At 40.9% G+C, this 27,158-nt stretch overlaps 1 protein-coding gene across 18 annotated transcripts in view; it reads right to left on the bottom strand.

Moving 5' to 3' along the window:
• The window catches only part of MAP2 (microtubule associated protein 2), a 227,997-nt gene that overhangs the window by 170,560 nt on the left and 30,279 nt on the right, over nt 1-27,158 (bottom strand). For 17 of the 18 annotated variants that reach the window (XM_083864613.1, XM_083864603.1, XM_083864621.1 and 14 more), the window contains exon 2: nt 11,295-11,353. The exons of the other annotated variant lie outside the window; for it this stretch is intronic. The gene's annotated coding sequence lies outside the window, so the exon portion shown is untranslated. The remainder of the gene's footprint in view (nt 1-11,294; nt 11,354-27,158) is intronic. 18 annotated transcript variants of the gene reach the window in all.

Here is a 27,158-nt window from a genome sequence, read left to right on the forward strand (position 1 = left end):
AATCCTGCTTCCTGATGAAGGCAGACACAGCCTAATAGGAGCAGGTCAGTGTCTACCCTGCCCTGACTGAGAAGAACACACTGACCACCCCCTTAACCTCATAGCAAGGGCTCAGCCAGCCTGACCTGGTTGGGTCATGCTGCCCACTGGAGAGCAGGTTCTGCAAAATGCCATCCCCTGCTACAGCTACACAGGGCTCTGTGCAAGTGGGAAATCACAGGATTTGTGGACAGACCAGCAACATTTCCAGAGCTGTGAAGTTAATCTTAGGCTTTCCTACTCAGAGACTCTAAACTGACATTCAATGCAGAAAAATACTCCACTGCTTTTTTTAAAGCTTCTGGTCCAAGTCTCAGTCACTCCACTTAATCTAAATGTCCTTCTCTTTTTTTTTCCTCCTTTGCAAGAGCAAGTTTTATCCACAAAGTCATGCACTTTAAAAATGCCCTGAAACCACAAATCACAGTTGCTGTGCCTAGACACATGATTCATAACCACAATAAAGTTGTTTGAGGGTTGCCTACTCTCTTCTGCACTGACACTAATTCTAAAGATGAGGTGCAGATTGCTTCTCCTGCAAATATACTCTGTAAGCTTGAAAAAACCTGGGTAACCTTCAGCCTCAGCTTCATTCCTTAGCTGCCTGAAGAGACTACAGTTTAGAAAAGACTGCATCAACAATATCAGTAGTCAGCATCCATGCATGATCCATCCTATGAATACTGTTTCCAAAGAGGAGTGCTTCCATCTTCAAAACTCATCTTCTCAACGAGAAATACAGGAAATAGTTCCATAAAGAAGAGCAGCCCCCTTGTGCCAGTCAGGTCTTTTCACAGCCACAGGGACTCACTGAGGAAGGGTGGGTGAAGTCAGCATAAAGAAAACTGATATCCTGCTCTTGACTTCTAGCTAAAAAATATACCAGACTTTGACCCTATTTCAAAAGAAATTACCTACCACACTGCTTTTCCAGGTAACCTGCAGGGTCTAAATGGCACATTCTCCATGAAACCCACAGGTCTCCTCCACCTCAGCAGCCTCTCCATTTATGGCTCAGCTGAACACCAACTTTCTTGTCCCAGCAAACAGGCTGCAAGGCCCACCCATCTTTACACCTGCTGCCTTCATTGCAACCACACAATACAGAACAGTTTGACTCTGAGGGTGCCGGGGTGGTGTCCTCCCACCAGCAGGGAGCTGGGTCTGGGCATCTCCTGTTTCTCTTTTGACTGCTCTCTCTGGCCTTTCCAGTCAGGAGTAACACAAGCACTCGGGTAGTTTGAGTTCATCCACCAAGCCTGAGCACAGAACTGGGTAGGACAACTGGCAAGCTGCTTCTGTTTGCACATTTGGTTTTACCATCTTCCTGAATGGAGGGGTTTGCATCAGTACAGTAGCCAAGAAAACACAGAGCTGCTTCAGCTGACATGCAGCAAAACACACCTTCCTAACCTCTTTTCCTTCAAATTATTGCAGTTGTCCCAAAGAACACAGTGAAAGCAATATTTTCCCACAGGCATGAATAGATTACAGCATTTCTCTGAACTGCAAATTAATCTATTCTTAGTTAATGATTAGCAGTGCTGTAGGAACAGACTAACACTTCAAACTCAGCTCCAGATTTTGTTCTGAAATACCCTTTCTTACGTGAGGTGTTTACCCCGGTACTGCACTTATGAAAACAGAATCACTTTTGTCTATTCACTGAGACATCAGAAAACCATTTTAAACAAAGGGAGGAAAGTGCCCATGATGAGAAATCAAAGTTTCATTCTATCAGGGTACCCTGGTTCTCTAGTTCCCAGTGTAAGACTATGCACCTCAAGTTATTTGAAACAAAAAAGGCAAGTTCTTGTACTACAGTACTTTTGTGAGACTTGTTTCTTCCATCTCACGTGGTAACAGGTGAGCACTGAAAGCAATTTCCCATCATGTTCTGTCAGCACATGGACACTTAACAAAATCCCAATATGTAGAAGACACATAGAAGGCTTTTTTCTGTTTCTTTTGGTTGTATAACTACAGGACATAGTTACAACACTCATGCTACTTCCCACTCTGCCCTTGAAGAAATTAAAGGCAAACAATGTAAAAACCACAAAAGATGCTGGGGAAAACACACCTGCTACATTTGTGTAAATATAGGACATCTTTCTGGTATCTGGCTGATACAGAATCTGGTGATATCCTTTCCAGAATGGCTTGATTTAAGTAATTAGGTTTTTTTAATGGTTTATTTGCATAAGACTCTGAGACACCTGACAGCAGACAAAAAGCAGCCACATCAGCAGGGGCCACACTGATCTCAGGTCTCTGCTGATTATCAGAAGCAGAAATGCTGATCCCAAGGAATATTTAATAGCCTGCTCACGGCCCCCAGCTATTCTCCCAGTCCCAGCACCTCCTTCTGCTGGGCACAAAAGGCACTTCCTTTCATTCCCTGAAAGAGCACACCAGGAGATGGAACCCTGGGCCTTCTGTTGCCCATACAGCATGCAACTGCACTGCCTGGGAGGAAACAGGCCAGAACCTGTTGGCACAGTTTCTAATGGAATGCGGAAGGCCAAACTTAACACAGGGGGTAGGTTAATGCCATGGAAAGCAAGCAAGAATCACCGACTCATGCTGATGTGTGACATCTCTCCAGACCTTACCACTGAACCAAAGATGAGGTTCCTCAAAACTGTGTCCTTGCACCACTACCACATCTGGTTGCTTTAAACTCAGTCAACATTACACTCCCAAACGATTTGACCAGCCTGACCAAAAAGAAAGCAAACTCTTCACAACATGCTCGCTATTACTGCCAAGGTCCAAGACCAGTTGTAAATGAGGCAAAAAGGTTTTCCTGTTGCTATGCTACAGATGTTGCCTGGTACCTTCATGCTGTATTTCTGAGACTCAAGAGCCTGGTTTTGCTGGCTGTAACTGCATGTGGGTGCAAGTCTTTTGAAATTAATGGACCTAAGCAATTTCAGAGATAAAAAAGCATGTGGCCCTGTTGCTTCAAGCCATCTAGCACAAATACAAAATGCACAATTGCATTCTGACAAGAAGAGCTTGAGTACAGCAATCCTTATCTTCAGATCTTACTGATTATGAAAATGCAAAATTGTCAATACAAAACACTGGCAGAATCAGTCCAAATTGTATTTTAAAGTCCAAGCTTTCTTGCTCAGCTCTCATGACCCACATATGAAACTTGCCTGAAAAAAGCATCAGCTTTTCATCCAAAGCAATAGTTTCCTACTAGATGGGTTGTAGTCCACATTTTCTCCTTCTGAGCACATTGTAAAGTGTCTCAGAGGCATGCACCCGTGCTCTAATTAGAAACAAAATACAATTGTATACACACATCGGCCGGTACTGTTATTGTTTGCACTATGAAGCTATTTCAGTTGTTAGATCAGGATAAAGCTGCTAATTAAGATGTACAGCAGGAAAAGCCACTTTGGTGGGAGAAACAACAAAGCACTGCATGAGGCTCAAGAGATTGGAATCTGATCCCAGCTGGGTCACAGACCTGCCTATACTTATTGCCTGCAGATAACATTAATATCTCAACGTTCCTCATTTCCTCAGATGCAAACTGGAAACACTAACAGAGTCTCCTAATGGAGACACCTTGTACTTCAGGACTGGATGCCCAAGAACGCTCCCCCCTTTACTGCCCCAACTCTAGAACAAAACACCTTCACAAAAGAGTAACATGGCATTTTTCTGGCTTCTAAACTTGGCCTCCTCATCACAAGGAGAGCAAAGACACAGAGCTGTACACTGTACACTGCTGGAGAACAGGGGCTTCCCTCTACCCACAGTCTTGGATGAGTTCAAACTCATTTGCGACTCCTGCACCTTTACATTCACCTCCATAGCAACAATTCTTATGCAGACACTACTTCTTGACTGTTTTTTTTCCAAACCATATCCAAAAGCCCTTCTCAAATGTAAACATTCAAACACACAGAGCCTCACCACCCACCTGGCTGCTAACTCCATTACACACATTTCCATAATCTTTTCTATAGAAAGATTATTATTTAGTTCAGCAGGTACCTCGAGGTAAAAAAATAGTTAACAGAAGCTTATAAAACTCTGGATTTCAAATGCAGTACCATTGTGATTAATTAAATTTCCTCTATCTCTGAGATTCTGATTCAAATATTTAGAAAGAGCAGTCTGAGTGAGACAGCTCTGTCAAAAGCACATGAATCATTTGAATTCTTGCCTACAGCTCCAGACCACAACTAAATCTCTCCTAAGAATGCTCTTATAAACTAAGGATTGATGTTTTCAGCCACACCATTCCCATTGACTTGTATTCAAATGGGTTTTTGGAAGCTCAAAACAACCACAACAAATGCAGTATGAGAAATCACAACAATAAAGTGTGAGAAAAGTGCATTTATATCAATTCTGGCAGTGTAAAGCACCACATTTTATAGCATTTGGATTACAAACCTATGTGATGGAGAAACACAGCAAAGCATAAGCCCTGTGTGCCAGCAGTGGGTAAATATGGACAACAGAGACATGGGCATCTAAATAAGTATTTTCCTCTTTTTTGATCAGAATCAGAACATTATCCAGCCCCCCAGAATTGTAGAGGTGACTTGATTTTATCAGGATTTGAGACACTAGTCTTAACAGACTAGGAATTATAAACTTGACAAAGTTATTTCAGCTACACAAACATATCCAGAGATGTAATACAGGTGTAATCAGGATGTATAATTTGTGTATTCTTAAAAGCGTTACATGTTTCGTTCATAGCACAAAATAACCAAATAATATATTATTTATATATTTTTGACATACATATACACACACTATATTCTAATAGTAAAAAGGAAAATCAGTTCCAAGCAAAATCAGTTGGGTTTCACATGAAGGTTTTTAAGTCAGTAACTCCTGTCTTGATCCATTGCTCAGACAAATGAAGTGAATTCTACAGTCCACCTGAAAATCAAGAGTTTGGTGAATGGCTTCCCATTAATACCATATACTTCCAAGGTGAGAAGCAACACAAAAGGAAAAACTGTATTACCTTTAGATGATGAGGCATGTTTATGCCTGCAGCATTTAAGAAGTGGAAGAAAAATAACTGATTCTTCCCATGACTGTAATCTCTTTTTCCTCAGGATGTCAGCCCTTTTCTATTCCAGACCTGGCCACACCAGAAAATCTGACATTGCCTTTAGGAAGAGCTTCAGTGAGACATTTTATATAGCCTTATCAGATTGAATAGCTTTAACACTGGTTCTGTTATTACTAGTATCAGTAGGAAAAAACCCCGAACTATGAGTGACTTTATAGAAGAGGGACTTTTGACATATCAATTGTTAAGTGGTAATGTGTCCAGAAACCTGTGAAGACATTAGAAATGGAGATAAAAATCTATGAACAGGATATGAGTTGGGGCTCTAAGCAACAGAAGAGCTTCTACCTCTGAGTGCTACACACACTGACTGAAATGCTCTCTCCCCACTAATAATAAAAGACACTGAAGATGTAAAGGCATTACAACCACTATTCTCAAAGGCTGTACATGAAGCAAATCTTGTAGATAAAGATAGTATCTCCTACACTTGGGGGACAGGGAGAAAAAAAACACACACTGAAAAATCTTTCAGGAATAAAAGCTTTTATCAAGGTCTTCACCATTCACCTGCAAACTTATCTATTTTTCCTGCTGTATTAAATAATCTCATAAATGACATTTTCTATCTCCAAAGAGACTTGTCTTGCTCAGTTTGAACCTTTCAGGTTAGAATTAAAAGGCATAATGTTTTTTCAAGACTGTCTCAGAAGATGTCACTGCTGCACATCACAAAAAAGGTTTGGCTCCTACTCCCATTGAAGTCAAAAGTAAAACTCCTCTACTTTCTACTCTGGAGAAGGATCTAATCAAAACTGTTTATCCTATTGCCTTCCAGTCTCCTGGTATGGTACACAGAAGGTAGTAAGGAATGTGGTTTTGCCCCACTAAATAAAATAAGGTCAAAAAACATTGTAAGAGGCTACTAGCTGGTATAGCAATTTATTCCACATAAATGAACGGCATCACAGAGTGTCTGAAGACTAAGCATTAAATAGAAGCAGATGCTTGCAGTTCTACAGTATGCTGTTTCCTTTTTAAAAAGAAGTTGTGCACCACCTGTTCCTTCCATTTTTTTTTTTTCTGAAGACATTGCTGGCAATGGAATTAACCATTAAAAACAACCCACAAACATTTACTTGGTTAACTAACTAACACACAGGAGCTGCTGTCATCAATAAGAACAGCTTCCTCAGATACTCCCTCAATAGATACTTTGCTAGCCTCTGGGTTTCACATCTGGTGTTTGGCAGAATGGTAACCCAGGTATTTGTTATTACTCAGAAAACTGCATTTTCATATGTCATACATAATCTCAGGGAGTGAAGTAAAGTGGCCCTTAAAAGAATACCTATTTCTGTATATTCATAATCTCAGGCTTTGGATTATTTCAGCAGGTAGAGTTTGGACATGTAACCCAAGTGGCTCAGATGTACCTGAAAGAGAACTAAACCCACAACCCAGCTCTGCTGCTGTGCAATAACAACATTCTTGTAAGGACTTCAGTAGAGCCATGTTAATGAGCAATTGTCGCAGCAGCCCTCCTGTTGGAGGGTAGAAATGAGCTGAGTCAAAGACTTCTTGTTTACCACAGCATGAAAAGGGCCCTGGTTTATTCCTCTTCACACCTCAGCCATCCTGACCCCAACCATTCACTGACTCTGCCTGCACCAAGCTCCTGCTGGAGCTTTCCCCTGCAGCCTCTGACTGCTGCTTATTTCCTGCTGAGCTCTGACTGCAGGGATCAGTTTGCAGCCTGTGACTGCAGCTTTTCCCCAGCCAGACTGTGACTGCAGGTTCAACAACAGGCTCTGACTGCACACCCACACTGACCTCACTGCAGGGATTCTCTCTGCCCAGGATCCTTTTTCTACATGGTTCCCTCTTCCTCAAGCTTCCTCCTTCATGGTTCCCCCTCACAGCTAACCCACTCCTTTTTATCACACTTATCTTTATTGGATACAGCTGTGGCTCATCAAGGGTGAGGCTGTATTGTAATTAACACAGCTGTTAATTACCTGATCAGGGACCAGGTCACCTGTATTCCCTTCTCCTACAAGAAATCTGGTCCCTTAGACTTCATACTACAAGCACACCTGGTTCAGAGTCATATGGGTGCCAACTGATTTATCTGCAAAACATCTACAGCCACTATCTCATTCAGCATCTCCCCCTTTTTTTCCTCCCTGATACAGGACTTAGGTCCCCATCATACCCACAAGCTTCTGGGGAAGAAGACAAGACACCAACACCTTTCCTGCTTTTTCACCTATGAGCACAGGGAGCATCCCACAGTTCTGCAAGGCCACAAGCTGGGCTGGTTGATGTCACAGTTTGGTGGCCTCCATCCTGAACTACTGGATGCAGCCCAAGTCATGTATTTTTCTAAGTCAGCACCATAGTGGATGGACCACAGCTCTCCCACTGCCCAGGGCTAACAGGATTGCCCACTGAGAGTGCAAGACAGCGTGCTGCACATCCCAGCAAAGCACTGCTGGGGGCAAACACCAGAGGAGAACTCTAGTGGAGAAACTCTCCCTCTGCCCAACACCCCACTGCAGGGCTACTTCTTACAAGAGGAGAACTTGGAACAACAAGACAAGGAGCACTTCCAAGCAATTGGAATGCTGGTAGGTCTTTTTGGGGCAAGCTCAAGTTGCTTACAACGTCAACATAAATAGTGAAGGCTTAGTCTAAATAGCTTCTGTCTCACATTATTCTCTCTCAAAGAGATCCTCTCCAATGGATGTTCCAGGCTGTAATCTCAATGCCTTCAAGAGGTAGGTTTGCCTTTCTCTTTCTTTTTTTTTTTTTTTTTATTCTAGCACAAGGAGAATATCATACAGAATACCTGTCACAGAGAAAGAGGTAGGGCCCAAGGATAATATCCTGCTGTTTGACCATGTGGACTGTTCTCAGTCCTCTGTACCACACATGACATTGCTTTCCTCAGGAACCTCTTCTGAGGGAGCAAATTTGAACTGCTGAATCCCTTTACACTTTCTGTTCCTAGCAGTAGAGTAGGAGAGAATGGTAATGGTGTGCACAGATGAGCAGCTCTGCAAAATAACTTGAGGTGCATAATCTTACACTGGGAACTAGAGAACCAGTATACCCTGACAGAATGAAACTTAGATTTCTCCAAGAGATCAGGTGCCTTATTACAATTTTTTATTTGCAGGGTTACTGCAGATCACTTGTACAAGAGAAACAGTCCAGAACAGCAGCAATTTAGAGACAGAAGTACAAAAGACTCCACAGTGTAAATGGTGATGCCAGTTCTTGTATCTTTTAAAAACAACATAAAGGCAAATGTTCAGCTAGCTCTGTCTGTTAATAGGGCTTCTAAGAACAGCAGCTCACTCATTCCTTTCATTCTACATATTCTATATTCTTCTTCTAGATTCAATGGAAAGAGAGAGGTTCTTCAGAAAATGGTTCAATCACACATGACCTTCCCAGCTTCCTGAGATGCTCATGTAGATTGTCTGCTCTCTGCAGCAGGTGAGCAGGGTAAGCACACATCTTGCAAGCAGTAATGATATAAAAGGGCCTAATGTTAGGCTAGGCAATGCAGGTCTACAGGCTTTTTGATAAAATTCTCTTCTGTTTTTTGTTCATACTACAGAGAAATTCACCATTAAGAACTACAGGCTTTGGTAGCATTACATACACTTAGGTTGTTCCTGTGAAATATTCTCGTAAGAAATAAAACCATCTTTTTGTTGCCTTTTCTTTTTCCCCAGGTTCTCAGTAAAACACAATAGTTCTGCTTACATATAATATTTTCTTTTGAGGATTGGGGGTTTATTGCCCTTCAAGCATGAAAAATTAAGTAATATTTATGTTCAATACATGCCTGAGCTTGCAGAGACAAGCATGAGAAAAAAAGTCTTGCTTTGTGCAAGATGCACTACTGTCTGATGAGCAAATAAAGTGCTTTGGGGCAGTTCAGAAAATGATGCAACAGAGTGAGACCAATAAATAGGTGAAGAGCTTCTCTGTGCCATTATATGGGTTGTGTACAAGCCTAAGAGCCGGTTATAAGGAGTACTACCAAGACAAAAAAAGAGAACTGAGCATGATCTGCATGTGCCTTAGATTCACGTGGAGAAGACAGAAAGAGAAGAACAAAATATAATAAAATGAAAAAGTTTGATGTGTTTAAACAGCCCTGGTACAGGGCTGCTTGTCTAGTCTGTGCTGTGTGTGCAGCTTAATAAAAATGAGATTTAGACAACTAATTATTTAATTACAAGAAGGTCTTTTGCTCCCCATTTATGAAAGAACACAGCTCCTATTGATAAACTGTGAGCAGACCAAATGCAGCTGAAAGTACCAGTATTTTAGGCACTGGAAGAATTGCATTACTACTCAATTCTATAAGCAGACAGGAGTTTACCTACCCCTTTCAGCTGAGTTCATCAGCCTGCTCTGAATTTCCTGGTTACAGGCATGAACTGTGATAAATCTTTGGTAAGAACAGACAGGGCATTCAAACCCTGCCACAAAGACTACTGAAACACAGACCAGCACCAGTGAAGTGAAATGCAGAATGAACTCTCCTCAACTTCCCTGCTGCTCTTTGCAAAGAGCACCCACCAAACAGCTTTGTCTATACTTTTAGCTCACATCCTCAATCGCTTCTTCCTATTACAGTTTTTGGATTTGGCCTTACAACAGCTTTGAAAGACCTGTCTGTTCGTGACCATTTAACTTTTTGCCTAATGATTCAAGTTCAATCACATGCAGAGGCTGACAAGGAGCAGATAAAAGAAACCTCATGTACTCACTGAAATCAAAGCTGGACCTCACTGGATAAAGATCAATACCATGAGCAGGGCCCCTGGCAGTTTCCACTCGAGAACAATGACAACAGGAGCCTTGCTGATAAATTCTCACATCTTGCCTGATTCTCTCACTGCAAGACAGGAGGCTTGCACAACTGTGACAATTTTTTAAAACATCTTGAGAAATACAAGTGGTACATCTGCACTGCAGCCTGTCACAGCTATTATAATGCACTATTTCAGAGCTGGTGACAAGAAACATACTCTGAAATACCCAGCAGAGAGACTGCTGCACTGAAATACCGCCACTCACTCTCTGGCTGGGGACACACTCTGCAAAGACCCACATCTTCACACAAAGGAAACAACTACGACTTCCAAGAGAGAAATGTGAGGCTGCAATAGGAGCAGCAATGTTGTGACCAAAAACTGCCCTCAGCACACAGATACAGGCAACACATCCCAGTTTTAACTTTATTCTCCACCCTATAAAGAAGACTGACAAGAAGCAGCTGCAGAAAAGGAAAACACCAAATTCAAGAACAAAATCCAACTTCATCATGACTCTGGGTGTCACCAGATAAACCTGGTGCTTGAAAATTTAACTTTTCTTGGAAGAGAAATGACCAAGTAATTTTTTTTCCAGTAACCAATGGCTAAGTTGAAAATGCCATTTACCAGCTCTCTCTGTGCTGTTTTTCACTTAAGTTGTTCAAATAACTAAAAGCTGTCTTCACCCATTACAGCAACTCCTCTCTGAACAGATAATACCAGGGTGCAAGTGGGAAATCCTGGGATCAGCATCTCTTGGCATCTGGGCTGTGTTGCAAATTTGCATACCCCATAAACAACCTCAATAAAACATTTCAACAAAACAGAGCAACGAATGCTCAGACAAGGTGAGCGTGTGGTGACTAACACACAAGTAATCAGCACATGTTGCAAGGAATTTTTTTTGCTAACTGTGAACTCTAAATTTGAAGTGTGAAAAGAAAAAAATGCCACATCACAGATTCAACTTGCAGAGCTTGTGCTCAGCAGCAGCAGCAGCTTTTGGATAGCTCAACTCTCAATGACAAGAGGACATTTCCTACAGAAAAGATGTCTACCCAAAAAAGTTGGCAAAAACCCCAATGTGTTTTTACTTTCACTTGTTTCCACCTCTGTGCCAAAAACACCTTCACTGTGCAGCACAGAAAATGTACATTTTTTCTTTGTTTAAAACACCATTACAATACATAACACATGTATATGCAGGCACAGGAGGAGTCCTGTCAAACTATTTGGGTTTGTTTGAACAAGCCCCAGAGATTCATTAGGCAATTAACCCCAGTAAAGTCAAGATGCACAACATTTCCAGAGCCCTGGAATGATTGGTATGAGACCAACAAAAACAGAAGACCCACCTTGTGGTGGTGTTGTCACCTTGTCAGTCACAGGATATTTTATTTCAGGTTTCCACAATCTGAAACAAAACAAAACAAAAGCTCTCAGTCAGTGGCAGCTGTTAAAAGGAAAAGGTTTGATTTTATTATATGAATTAAAGACTCATGAATTGCAACATGTTAATAGGAAAACATCTTCCTTCTCTGCTTTTAGTAATGTGCAAAGTTACACCAAATGCTCTTTTCCAGTGACTAGAACCTCTCTTGCCATTATTGCTTACATCCCTTGATTTGCATCAGGCCATGTCTTACCAAAGAGCCCGGGCCTTCAGAATGCCTACTTTGGTATAAAGTGAATATCCATGGAAAAGCTGATTACTCTGAAGCACAGGCTACACTGTGGTGTCTGTTAGGATCAGCGTTTCATAGAAACAATTAAATCCCTTCTTTCTTTATAGAAAGAAGATGATCTGAAGGCAGAAGACCTTTCATGTATCTAGATTCACTGGGGATGATTTGCCAAAAATTAGAGAAGACACTAACAGCAACTGCCCTAAGTACACAGAGTCAGCAAACAAACAACTTCATTTGCCAAAAGCTTCCTTGTTGCCAGGAATCCCACAGACACACTGCACAGTAACAAACGATGTGCTTACAAGCTGCAGACCAGACTGATGGGACCGATTAATTCAGTATCAGATAACGTGGTATCATGTACAACAGAAAATCTGGAAGAGGGAAGTGCTGCTGAGCAGTCCCAGGGGAGAATTCTCTGGTGCTACAGGTGTTTTACTACAGGACCTTGGGCATGTCCCTAACTGCCTTGTGCTTGAGTTACTAACCACGGGTATAATATCATCACAATGGCATAAACAAGGACTAATTACTGCTTTGCAAATCCTGGGAATGGCTAGGCAAGGGATAAGCACCTATAAATTGCAAATTGTTGGTATTTACAAATTGCATTGAATTGCACAAGAAGGAAGAAGTACAGATTTCCCTGCCCAGCTTCAAGTCAACAGCCAACAAATGGACCATTTTCCAGCCTATCGCCTTCAATCAGCGTGAACCCTACCTGCAGAATTAACTCCTGCCAAAATGTGGGTAACAAAACTCACAGCCAGACACACCTATTTAAGATACTCATTGCTCCACAGGGGAAAGATATGGAGAAGATAAATGTCATCAGGGCTAAAAGCACCTTGTACTTTTAGTGAACTTTGCTATGCCTCCCTGTACACATAAGCATAGGGGTTGTCACTGAAAGCAATGGGAATCTCATCTCTGACTTTACCAAAACTAGAGAAGAGAACATTTACTTTCCCAGAAAGGTAGAGAAGGGCAGATTCAATGTCTTGCCAAAGTTAACAGGAAGCAGCAGCTGAACTGTGAGCAGAAAGCAAAGACCCCATTCCTCCCTCCTTTTAAGCATGAGACAACTTTCTGAAGGCAGAAAAAGACTTAAGTCTCTACAGCACACTGCTGTCTTAACGGAGGATGAAGATGGAGGTGCAACCAGGAGAACAGAAGAAGGCAAGTCAAGCTCTACTATTTCTTCTTTCCTTTCTACAGCCGCAAATGAAAAGTCAGTTCTTACAATATACCAGCCAGGCATGGATCTTATTATCTCTGGTTAATTCTGTATGTCTGAGAAGAGAATCAGGTGTAAGCCGGTTAGACTCACCAACGTTTGTCCAAGGTACCACCCCCAGGGGCAGAGTCAGGCACCAAAGACTGACCATTCCTTAAATCCGGACTGAGCATTCTAGCATTCTTTCATATATATTCCCCTTTTGAGCAAAACTCCACTCAGCACCCTCCAATCTCTGAGGAGCTCCGAGTTCATATCCAAACCAAAGACAAGGAAAAATTGTACCAGCAGGACCCCTTTTCTCAGGTTTCTGATGAGCAAATGATGGACAAGCACACTACCCCAGCACCTCCAGAAAGCAGAATTTCCAGCATTTTTACAGCTCGGTCCACAATTATTTACTCTTTAGGGACTCCAGACTCATCCTACTATCTGTGGTCATAATAAAAGGGAAACAGACTTGTTGCAAAAATGGCCATGAAACACCAATAAGGCACCTATTTACGCTACAGTTACACTCAGTTAACTCTGTTTTTAAAACACCAAGATTTTCCAAATCACAGCCCTGACTCATGCAGCCTGTGGTGAGCAGGGGACATATTCTGGAAAAGGCTACTAATAAAATACCATGCCAACTGCTTGACTCAGAGAAAACAAGATTAGCATTGTGACATATTGGCATTTTGACTTCTGAACACTTGCTGGATGATAAAATCAGGAGCTGTCTTTAAAGTCTACACTGAACAAAACTATCTGCCCTTTTTCTCTAACTACAGTGGCATTTGCTAATGCTGTCAGCTTTTATGTGAGGTTGGTGTCACACTGACAGCTCTGGTTACCAAAGTCTTTCACTAACTGCTTTCCAGTAACATCTGACAGGAAAATAAACCTGTCCAGTATTTTCCATCTTTCAGTATACACCTGCCCCAAGAGCTGAGCTTATCCAAAAAATTCATTGGCATAACTGGATGCATCTTCCAACAATCTTCTACACTTCAGAAGATGGAGCTGGTTTGGCTAAAAGAGAGAAACTGTTTGGAAATCTGAAGGTGGAACACAGATTAGGTAATGGTGATCACAAAATGATAACATCAAGTATTCAAATATAAGGAAGGAACAAGTACAGCAGATTAAGGGCAGTGAATCTCAAAGGAAAAAAAAAAAAAAAGAGATTTTAAGCAACTCCACACAGGTCAGTGAGGCTTTGTAGGAGGCCAAAAAAGTGCAGAAAAGTGCTAGAGGTGGAATAAAAATACAGAGAAAAACTATTTTATGGTAAAACAAAGGTGAGACATCAACTGACTACAGTGCTCACCAGAGAAGTATGTTTAAAGAAGGGATTCATGTAGGAAAGTCAACTTAAGAAGATAAAATCTTACTAAAATTATCATTTTAAAAAAACCCAACCAACAGACTGAAACCAACCACACACTAATAGATGACAATGTGAACTCACAGGAAATGAGGGAAGACTGGAAGCACTGCCTAAAAGCAAGCACAGAACCAGCAACCACCATAAAAAGGAAAGAGGATGATAACCACACAGGGAATTGGAGACCTGTCAGCTTAACTCAGACTCCCAAAACAAACTGTGAATTAGTTAAAAATATCTGAAAGACAGATGGCCCCATCAGCAAGTCTACTTCTGTAAAGAACCAACCAAAACAAACTGGTCTGACCCAGCTTTCTGTTACAATATATCACATTTACTAGAAAAGGGCAGCACATATACCCTGTACTCTTCTGGAGGGGCATGGTTGAATGTGTGCTCAAGGGGTTGCAGTTGGTGAGCCTGAAGATCCCTTCTTTGCAAAGCTTTGTGTGAGCAGCCAGAAAAAAACACTGAGCCGAGAGAGCTTATGAGTATTTAATCACATGCAAAATCATCCAGAATCAATGCCATGGAACTCTCTGATCCAAAGTGCTGCAGCAGTGCTGCTGCAGAGGCAGCAAAAAGGAAATGTTTCCATATAGAGCTTCATTCACCAGCATCTTATTTGAAACCCAACAGGCTGAGCCCAGGTACACAACACAGCCAGAGCTGGGAGTGCAAGCCCACATTCCTCTCTGCTGTGCTGGCTCTTAGGTGGAGGCAAGTCACACCCCACAGTAACAGCAAAGTGAACAATTGAATATTCAGCTTCCACTGAAGAGGTGGTTCCTAACAGGTTCTCCAGAGCTCTTCTGTCAGAGCCATCAACCTCATACTGTTAACTGTTGTCTGACACACAGACATGTCTTAGCCCAGGAGATAATCCTACAAAGTACAAAGCTAGCAGTTGTTCAACATGTCTGAAAGACTTGCAAAGGCGATTTAGGGTAATCTAACTAAATTAGGAACCCTCTGAAGCTGTCAGTTGCCTTCACTGGACAGTCAGAAAAAAAACAGGTAGACGGGATAGAGATATCTCAGGGAACCTGCTGCCACAAACCAAGACCTGCATTGTACCTCCCGCAATTTCTTCCAGCCTTGTACATTTACCATTCTTTGATCTGCTCTGAAGATAATGGGCAGTCCAAGATTTTGGTTGTTCACCTGCCTGCATGTGATGAAGCTGAGCTGCAGGAGCTGTGGCTGCACTCTGAAGGCCTCAGCCCTGAAGGCACACTCAGCCTGGACTGGGGTTCACATTTGAAGCCCACTGGTTCAGCAGCCTGCTCACTGCAGTTTGTGTGAAGGAAGAACAGAATAATCTTCCATTTCCTTAAAAAGACAGAAATTTCAATGCTCGCTTTAACTGACCTAAGACCATTCCTCATCTGCTGTGGTACTTTTTGATAGCTTCTCTGACCACTTCTAGTGAAATGGAAAGTTGAATGAGTTCTAACACCCCCAGAACATTTGAGATTGTTTACACATGAGAAATGATCTGTGGCTCAGAACTGAAGCGGCAGTAACATAACAGATCTCTAGGGCACCTTCCCTGCAGAGCAAAAAAGGAGCAGATATGCATTCAACAGTTTTAATGGAAGCTGAGAGCCCAGATTTCCAGGAGTACATACCCTTTCAACTTTAATCTGCCAGTTTCAGGGACAGGAATTCACACAAAATCTACACTGAGACTGTCAGTACTTCTGCAGCAAAGAGTCTCAGAGCTTCTCTTTGGTATTCTAAATGATCCTGTTATCCATTTTTTTAACGTTTGAACACATTTTCAAGGGTGCAACTCAAAACACTGCAAGGGTACCAACAGTGCAAGAAAATATTTAACAAACAAAAAACACTGACTTTCAAGAGAGATCAATTTTGTTACCATTCTTCTTATTCAAGTAATTCCTTTATCCTCATGACAAGGTACTTCTGTAAGTATGAGTCTGCAAATTTTTAATTGCTTCTCATTCTCATTTATAGGCAATGTCCTCCCCACAGCAGTTCTGATTTCCAGGAGTTAATTCAGTTTATCCAGTTGCAAGTAACATTAAATCATATCCTTTTATTATCTGCTATTAATTATTTTTGATTTATTACACTGTAAGAGTTAACAAGGTTGGAAGCTTTCTGTGAAGAAAAGAACAGCCTGAAACTTTATTCTTCTTCCATCAGATTTCATACTCAAAGGCCTGATTCTTGGCTAGGACAGATCAGCAGAGCTCTATAAAAATTCCAGGAAATGCCACCAGTTCACAGGAGTTAAGGATCCATCTTGGACACTTGTGTCAGGAAACCCCAAAGTGAGTTATTCTTTTCTCCATAGTAATGAAAATATGCTTGAGAAGTATCTTTGCTTTCTTTTGCTGAGAATTTACATATTCCTAAAAAAAACCCTCAAACATTTCTTCTGTTACTCTCACATGTGGTCCTGAGCCCACAAAGTCAATTGGAGCTTCACCACTGACCATTACTTTCCAACCACATCACCACACTCAGCCCTGCCAATCACAACTTTTCAAGAGGAAATACTAAATGAATAGTTTCCCTTCTCCTTTACAGGCTCCTACTATTTTAATGTCCAAACACTTTCTAGCCTATCATCTTCTCCTTCCCAATTCTAGTACCATACAGGAAAGGATTAGTTACCCCAGTTACAGAAGGGTTACTGAGGCACAGAGAAACTGTTTATTGCAAGTTCCCTGTAAAATCTTTGGAAGCATTTACTGACCTCTAGTCAGATGACATCCATAGCAGTCTCAACTGATGCTGAGTTCTAATCAAACAGGCTCATGGCAAGTACACAACTTTGAAAAGTCTAGGAGCAGCACTAATTAAGGTTTAATAGTTAAAAAAACCCTCTTTCAACACCACCATAGACAGCTTCCTTTCAACAAACAGCAAATCCAAGAATAAAATGCAAAGCTTCAATAATACAGAGAAGAGTGACACTCACTTCTAAAAATCAAGTTCAGTTTAAGGCATTCATATCAGAAATCAATGAGAGTTCTTCTGGAGTTTCTACATGTCACATTCATGAAGGATTACTTTGGGGCATCTTATTTTAACTAGATAACAAATCAATTCAATTTGTGGCAGCCTAGGCTTTTAATACTCAAACAGAATGATGATATATGAATCTTGAATAAAGTAAAAAGACTCTGCCATCCCAGAAAAGAAACAGTTAAAGAATTACCTTTTCTGAGCAGTTTGAACTCCAGTTTCCTGATGCACAGTTTAGACAACTCTTTCATTCCCAGTCTCTAGGCAGGTTCTGGGAAGCAACCCCCTTCCCCACGCCCAAATTACTCACACAGGGCCAGAGCAGAGTGCTGACAGTGACCCCAAGCAGCTTCCACTGGATACCTGCAGGTAAAGTTACTCAGACTTCACATGACTTTTTCCACCTCTACAGTGGAAGTGCCCATCCATTCACTGCAGGACTCAGAAATACAAATTCCTAAACACAAGATAATATGAGAATGACTGATACAGAAAAGTCAGGGCAGTCTTACAGAGTTTGCAGAAAACAGAAGGAATTAGGATGTGTTCTGAAATACAGGAGAAAAGCAAAAGCACTGAGTGGCTGTTCTCAAACAGAGGGACATGCACTTAATGAGGCTGGAGTTCTGCAGAAACAAGAAATAATGTGATCCCATAATTAAAGAATGCTTTGTAATATGTATGCAGAAGGCTGCCACAAAGACTGCACAAACACCCTTTTTTCCAGTGTTTCCTGAAATGGGCCATTTGACTCGGCAATGTTAAAAGATTCCTTTAACAGCCTTTTTTTGGTCTGTGATACATCATCTGGTGTGACTGAGGTCCAGTGCATTAAGAATCTGTGTAACATTTTGTGCTGCAACATGACAAAAGAGGCACTGTCTGAGCTGCAAGGGCTGACCAGCACTGGATCTATTTCTACAGCCATACCAGAAACACATGTGGAAGTCTACAGAACTTAGAATTCATTTTAAAGCTTTTTAAGTAAATAGGGTGTTTAAATTCTGAATAAAATATGTAAATACAAAGTCCTTGGTGGCCTCCTAGACCATATATAAAAGAGAGTATCATCACAGAAACAGCACACTAACAACACTTCCCACTCAAAAGGTTAATAGGGGAAGGCAAGGACTCCTAGTGGGGCTTTCTGTGTGCCTTACCAGCAAGACCTCCATTACAAGTAACAATTCAAACTCATTCAAATCTGGCTTAGAAACCCCATATTTTGCAGATTTATTAACTTTTACTTAGTAGGCACAAGCATCACTCTAGCTCTAAATAATCCTTCCTTGGGAAGTGGCATTATCTCTATTGTATTTGTATTTCAGTGAAGGAAGAATGCACTTTTTCTTTTATTAAAAGGGCTGACACTTAGTAACACAATTAATGAGTAGCTTTGAATGTTATCTTCTTTTGAAACCCTCTATTCAGGATCGGAACACTGTAATTATAGATGCTGAGCAAAGAGCTTGTCTAGGTACATTTCAAAATGCTACATATATAATTCATCTTCAGCTTTTTTTTTTTTTTTTTTTTAAGAGAGATTTTCAAAGGTTCAAGGAGCTTTCAAAATGGAGAGTTTGAGTCAATAGGGACCTGGTCACTCAAAGCAGATACTCAGAAAACTGCTCAAATAGCCCTAAGCTGGCCACTGTGGCAATTATTCTATGAGCAAAAAAAGGAAATTGGGCTCTGGCACAGCAAGATGATGTAATTCTTCAAAGTAGTCCCTCCACCACTTAAACAGTCCTGTTAACCTCAGTGAGTCTTATCACATAACCACTTGTAAAATCAATACATACCAAGCACAGGGCTGAAGGGATCCCATGCAACATTTCCACTAACACTTCTTGTTTCTGGAATAATCTCTTTGACAGCCTATTTTATTTTTTTTTCCCCAAAAGATACAAGGAAAGCACTTGTGAGCAGGCAAGTCCAGCTGCAGCATTAAATAAATTAGAATACACTTGTCAAAATTCTAGACAACGTGTTGGTTTAAGACAGGGAAGGTGTTGGACAGGGTGTGCAATGTTAACCCAACCACACAGGCAGAGGCCACTTAGAGTCATTATGTTCACGTGAACAAGAGCAGACTGTCTATAAGCTGCACAAGTTCTGGTCCTCAGTATTTGGGTGTGCATGGATGGATGCATGCATGCATTTGCATGTATATATCTATATTTACATACACACACAGAGTAATTATGTAAACTATTTTTTATAAAAATATAAGAATGGAAAGCAGGTGGAAAAGGAAAGTTAACCAGGACACAAACATCTAAAGAGCAAACACATTAAAAATTTAACATGCTATTCAATTGTAGTAGATTCTACAATTATTTTCTGAGCACTGGCTTCTACAAGCACAAGACTGCCACTGAGTGAGAATTACCACTTCCACTCTGAGATGAAACCAAGAGCACCACTGATTTGAGCCTTCTGCTGTGGCACTTGATACAGGAAAGGCATGGAGCCACAGATTTCTTTTTTTTTTTAAATCCTATAACATAGTAACTCTGACACCGAGTCCCTCTGCAGTGGCTGACGTGCACACTCTCAGGAAAAAGCCTTGTGCTGGCTGCCAACGACTAAATCAGGCTAATCAGCAATGTGCCAATGCATGCTGATGTTGACACTTCAAGGATCACAAAATATTCAGTTCTACTCATTAATCCTTTAATGCTGGTTCCCATCAATCAAAGAGCCCACTCTAATTACAGGTTTCAAAAAGCGCCAGTAAGATCATTAACAGAGCAATGCAGAGGACAGCACAACGAGAAAAGGACTTTAAGATGCCAAATCCTTTCTATGCAAAGCCTAGTGTCTGCAATTTCCTCAGGAGCATCAATGTCAAACCACAGGCAGAATTACCTGCATGTGGTTCACAGAGGTATGCTAAGCCAATAGCTGCAAGAGCACACTGCAAGCATAAATCACTTCCTAGGAGCCACAGCAGTCCCTGAAGTCAGGTACATACACCTCACACGACAAGGGCTGAAACTGACTATCTGAACACTGGACATTGGCACCAGGGGTACAGTTCTGTTGCTCAGTCTGTCCCCAGCAGCTTACTCTGCTGAACAGAGCTCAGAAATCATGGCAGCTGCAGAAAACATGACTTAGTGACTCTGCAGTCTCACTGCCCCCTCTACACTTGAAGCTCATTCTTCTCTGCTATATACAGTGAGCTTGCAGTTCTTCAGAAAAGAATTCACTCTTCTTACTGGTAAATCACATCATCCAATTTTCAGTTTGTATCTGCACTATAATGGCTTTATGTTTTACACTTTTCCTCTCTTTCACCATTCCCAATTTGCTGAGCAGCCTTTTGCAATCTCTCAGCAGAGAAATCAATTCCCACTATCATCTTTTGACAAGTCTCACATTAGTGAGACATACAGTGGCTTTGGAGAACTGGACACTTTTGGTAAAGACTAATTGAGGCAGACACTCCCTACGACATGCAGTCAAGAACCTTCAGGGTGCCAAATTGTTTGAAAACTAAACAGAGCAAATAAATATAGGCTTTTCTGTCTAAGTGTTAGGATTTTTCCCACTTCCTCCCTTCATGTATTGAATGTAAGATCTTACCCAGACACACAGACCCCAGGAAGACTGTAGAATTTATGGCCCCTGCATAAAAACATGGAATACATCAGGAAGCACATGTGCTGTCAGGTAACCTTGATATGGGTCTTTACTCCACTTTATGTCAATGCTTAAAATCACCTAGAATAGTCAGTGCTCAAGTACTTGTCATCATCCACCCAAACAAACTACACTGTTCCTAGACTTCTCCCTCAGCATCCCTCTCAGCAGGTTGCTCTGCACATTTTTCTCTGATTTCCCACTATCTTCTTTCAATCCTCCATCACCTTTCCTCTACACCATTTAAATATTAGCAGTGTGCTGGTATAATGCCAGCTACCTTTGTCCTTGTCAGCACTTTTTTCCTAGTACTTCCAGAAATTCCAAGGAAGATGTAAAGCTAAGTGCTGCAACAGTCGAGGGGTAATACCATCATCATCCAACAGATAAGGCACAAGAACTCTGTGATTTCTCTTCTCTGCTTAGCCCTGATGTCTCATCTCAACCTTCCACCTTACAAAACTCAAGATATAAGTGCTCATAGTTCAATACAAAAGTTGCTTTCCCCATCAGCTGACTACAACAACGTCCTGCCTTCCATGGTCCTCAGGCAGACATGGGATGTGTTCACCAGAGAGGCAAAATGTCTGGGCTAAAGCCCTACATGTAACACTGCATAGCTATAAATACCCCAGAGACTACTCTTGCGTACCTGACCACAGAATAAAGAACATTCAACAGAGCAAATGACCATGCAGCAATGGGCAAAGATCACTCAAGTCAAATACACTCAGTTACAAACAAGGGTACATCGAGCTGATGATGTGTTCGGGGCTAAGGCCTACTTTGCAATGCCCCTAGCTCAAAGGCAAACACGCCAGCAGTAATGGTAACTGAACCAAAGAACTGGATAATTCTGCCCTAAGGAGAGAACGCCTGGCAAAGACTGAATCAAAAACCAGAATACCCCCAGTTAGACAAGGCTTCAGTACCCACTGTTACCTGCAAGTGTCTTGGGCACTGAGGATAGATCTTTTTAAGCACAGATGAATTACTTTGCCAAGGCACAGAGGAGGATGCCACCACAATAGCATGGCAGGTTAACAGCACTGTAGCACAACAGAGTGGAGCTGCAGGCACAACAAGCAGGAAGATGTTCAGCACACCTGAGCTGGTTGTGTGGCCACAGCCTGTGTGCTTTCTGTCATTCCCATTTGCTCAGAAAGTACTTGCCTTAAGGCAAGGCACAGAACCAAAGTACAACTTCTCACCTGAGACCATAAATAAAATACCAACCAACGTAAATGAGACAAGCTAAGAGAACACACCTCATCATCCCCAACAGAGAACGTTTTCACTTGTCCTTTTCTTGAAGAATAAAAGATGAGTAAATAAAAAACCTCAATGGTTGCTCAGGGTTTTATACATTTCCTTGTTTTATCCTTACAAGGAAACCATTCACATCATCTTATAGTGTTAACTCTAATGATATGAACTGACAGCTTTGCTTTCACCTTTCACACCTGTCCAGGACACCAGTTCTGGTTACTAACCATCACTTAAAATACTCACCTACATATTCTATCCTTATCTCTGAATTCATATGAACTATTCCATAAACTGCTACAACATGGATTTCTTTAGAGACCTGCTTAACATGGCACATTGGGACTAGATCAAAGGATTTATTTTCCTGCCAGATTAGAATATAAATTGATAAAATTACACTTACTTTCCAAGATAATGGCTGAGATTATACCAATTCTTTAGAGTTCTCAGCTTTAGGGGAGGAATTTCTGAAAACACGGTAGCAAGTACAGACCAGAGAGTACAAATTCCTTATCACCTCTCAAAAAAAAAAGTATATCATCTAATATTCTGTGCCTTTTGATGAGTGTAACAGGACTAGATACACATAAAATACGACCCAGAACTGGGTCTTGTAAACCATATTCTTTCATCAAGCAAAACATAAGTGATTTCTGCAACCAAAAAGGAAAAACCTAAAATGTGCTGCTAAACTGTCAGAAGGATCTTTAACTTGCATGTTTGGATGAGCCACTGAGGAGGCAGCATACACAAAGATATCAATATAGATAGACAGACATACCTCAAAACACAGTAGTGGCTGCTTCCCTGAAGAACCACAAGCTAAATATCCTTTCTGCTCCTCCTTTCCCAGATGCCTGGGAAATCCTTGTTGGTTTTACAAGAGCAGAGACCACAACTGTCCAGCACACAGCAGCAACTTTTGGATGACTACCAGACACGCTGTTATTAGGCCAGAGGAAACTGTCCTGCATCCCAGTGGAAGCCCAAGTTTTTCAGTTCCATCACACTGTGGGTAAGCACAGAGTCCCTCTGGCACAAGTGGGAGGTGGCCTGGCCTCTGGCCACAACAGTGTCCCCTCACCCCTGCACAAAGCACCCAGCTCTCTCTCTTGGAGCAACAGCCTCTGAAGGAAAATAAAAGTGGACAAGTGTTTGTGGCCTGGCTAATCCTGTAATTAAATAAACTTTTAACAGCTCTCTGGTGGTACATAATGCGGGTATGAATCACGCAGCTTTTGTGAAAAATTGAAAGTTAAATCTTCTTTCCATCTGCCATTTTGTGGATAATTCTATTTTTTCTTCCACCTTGCAAGGAAAAGACTTTGGTTTTTCTTTAAAATATTTCCATGAATTTTAAAGCAGCAATCCTCCAATTAAAAAAATGTTGTACTGGTGATATTTATCTTATTAAGGTATTTAACACAACAAAAAAATGCCATTGGATTTCATTCTCTCACTGCAAATACCTCACCATGAGTTTCCAGAGCCTTGCCCTTCTACTAAAGCAGAAGTTCCACACCAAGGAACCAGACTTTCAAATTACCTAATTTTGCAGGAAAGCATACACACATGAATTATGCTTTGTAATAGGAGGAGCTTATAAAATCTAACTGCAATTTCCAAAAGATAAATTATACTCAGCATTAAACATTTAGACAACAGCTAAGGGAAAAAAATCAGAATAACTAAAGCTGATCAAACTGCATGTTACCAGGGGAAATAAAGAATTTTCGTATTATGTTCTGTTTGACAATAACGTAACCTTCAATGCTCTTTTCCAGCAAAAAAGGTACAATCCTGTTTATTATTATTTTAAAAGCAACATCTGTGCTGGCAAGTATCCTTGTGAAAAAGTGCACAACATACTCCTTTTGCAGAGGCCATGAGAAAAAGAAAATCAAACATCTCAATATTTTCCTGCTGTAACAAAGAAGGCTAATTAATGGAGCTGCCTTGGCAGCTATTATAGAAATATTACCTTTTCTGTGCTCTTCAGAATAGGCTTACTGCCCACTTACATATTTAAAACTTCTAAGCAAATACAAGAGGATGAATTTTTTGATAAATCTAATTTTATCATGATTAATTAATGGTAACACACCCTTTTTCAATTATGTCTTGCCTGCAGATTAAAACAGGTAAAGTCTTGGAAAAACATATTAGAGAAAAACAGCAAAAAGCTTTCCATTTTTAGTCAAGTCTCCTTTACCCTTCAGGGTCGCTTGATTTTGTTTGACCAGACATTGAAACATTTGGAATTTTAAATTGTTTGTAAAAAGTGTGCAAGCAGTTCAGGAGAAACGAAGGAAATTTTTTTTTTTTTAAATTTACTCTAAATTATGGTAGTGAAAGTTTCCCATTCTTTTCAACGTTTGCTTATAATATTCAAGCCATCCTCATTATGGTATATAAAATTAAAATTAATTTCTGCAACAATATGGTAACATTTAATGAAGATACTTACTAGTACTTGCTGCAGTGGTAAGAAGAATTTATATTACTAGATAAATAATAAAATACTATTTCTGAAACTTGTCCATCAGACACAAACATTTCAGATTCTTTTCTAAATTATCTCCTGTAATAACATGACAAACTCTGAAAACATTCCCAACCATTTCAGTTTTGTGTGGACCAGATGTAGATCTTTGTTTTACACTTTATACTCCATTCCTGGCAATTATTCTGTAGATCTCAAGTTTCCCTATGGGAATCCCTCCCTTTCTTTTCTTAAGCATATCACAGTTTCAAAGGAGATTCTATGTTCATTACATTAAAGGAGTTTCCTCTGCAAATAGCAGCCTTCTGGGGAAAGGCATTTTAGTCACTCCTTCTGTTCTTTTCACTTTGTTTTGATGCCACTGAATTCACCATAAAGAGACGTTTGACAACTGTCATGCCCTCTATCCCAAAGGAATGTTTTGAAACTGTAAAAGATGCCAGTATTTTGGTTGAGATTTTTTTTCCTATGAGATTTTTCAGTATATTATACAGTAGCATAATATAAAGGGAAAGATCTCCATGCAGTACAATGGCAGGGTGGCAGAGATGGTCATAACGTCTCCTCAATCTTCTTTTTTATGGCATCTCTATCAGGCTGGCAATAGATGAGGACAAAGCAGGGCACTGCACCCACACAATGCAGCAGAAAGAAACAGATATTCCTCAAAGCAATCACTGAAGAGCTGGGAACCTGATCACAATTTTCCTTTCCATTCTCAAATGAGAAGCAATATAAGGAACGATAAGACATCTCTTAGAAGTGCATTTATCTTTTATTTTATACATTTAGAAGTGTATTTATCTTTTATTTTATACATTTAAGTGCTACTTCTTTTATGTTTTGTGCTTTTCTGCAACACATGGGGGCTTTGCTCTATCATACGCTATAGTCTCAGTACTTGGGACAGGTGGGATATTCTACTTAGCAGTGATTTCTTGATCCTTCCCTCATTTTCCCATCAGCACAGCCACTCAGCCATTCAGGCAGCCACAATATGTTACAGCACCTTATTTCCACCTATCGCCAAATCATCAAAATGATACTTCAAAAGGACACATCCTTCAAAGGAACAACAGATGCATGGAAAGATAAAATAAACAGAGGCAGTGGCAGAATCCTGCACCACCATTCCACCTCAAGGCCTTGGTGAGAAGAGCATTGTGTACTGCAAATGCCCTGGTTTTCAGCCTCTGTTTACACCTCAAAATGGCCTTCCCAGCACATTACTCTTTATGAAGTTGGATTTCAGTTTAGGTGTTATTTCAGAGAACATCTCAAAATGTACCAGTACAAACTGTTTCAACTCTCAATTCCCAAAAATGACTGACATTGACTTTTGTCTGGCCTCCCCCCATACATGCAGCATACACCTCCAAAATTAAAAGAAAAACAAAAAGGAAAAAAAAGCAAACAACAGAGCAGTGTACTGCAACATAATCTATGTTGGCCCCTACACAACCTCAAAGGTTGGGTCTGGAACACTCTAGAACACAACCAAAGTAACTCCCCAGGTTTCAGAGCCCTCGCCACAGCTGTATCCAGCTACCTCACTGCCACCAAGTCACTCTGGCAGCAGAAGAGACCAGAAGAGAGTCCTGTATGACAGAATCCAAAGATGGCTACTCTGACTACAAGGACCAGAAATACATCTGATATCCCAGCAGCTCTACAGCTGCAACAGTGCAACATTTGTTCACAACCTAATCATCTTCACATCTCCATTTATAAGCCCACTGCTGAGTCTTGGACAACATCAGGGATCTTGGCATCACAGAGCAAAGTAGGTGCATATGATCACCCACATGGAGTTTATATACAAAACAAGGACTAAACCTGTCTTTCCAGTACCCAGGTGGAACTCTATTTCACAGAACAGAGCTCCAAGACCTGTTTTTATTCTTTCACAGAACTTCAGTCTATCAAAAATACAGCTCTCTCTTAAAGCACACAGAGCATCAAATAGTGCATGTTCTTGTTCAATTCAACTTGCAAAATCCCAAATCCAGTTTTACAACTCATTTTAACTGCATCTGTCATCCAGTGGGCAGCATCTGCTGGATATTGCTGAGCTCTCCTTCCACTGTACAGGAAGGGAGGGTGTCACTGTTGATGCCGGCTTTGGAACTGGGCTGGTTTTCTACTAGAAAGTGGTCTTGGCCAACACATACCCAGGGGGCATATGCACAAGTAAAACTAGCTGTGGCAGTGCAAAGCAAAGCCCAGCAACAATCCAATCATGCACATAACTTTTCACTAGCCCTCCCTGCAAACCTGAATTCTCATCTACTGCCATGAAAACAATGATAAGGGGATTAAATCACAGATGCCTCACTGCCTTTCTCTCCCCACCCTTAAAATGTAACTATCAGGCTGGCCTGATTTACATTTTTAAAAAAAGCATCCTTGTTTGCCAGCATATACTGTGTCTGGTGATGCCAACAATTTCAGGCTAGTCTATGATTCAAAGATCATGGGGAACTCAATGCAGTGTTTGAAGGG

This window comes from Zosterops lateralis, assembly GCF_965231275.1.
Source record: "Zosterops lateralis genome assembly, chromosome: 7".
NCBI classification, from domain to species: domain Eukaryota; kingdom Metazoa; phylum Chordata; class Aves; order Passeriformes; family Zosteropidae; genus Zosterops; species Zosterops lateralis.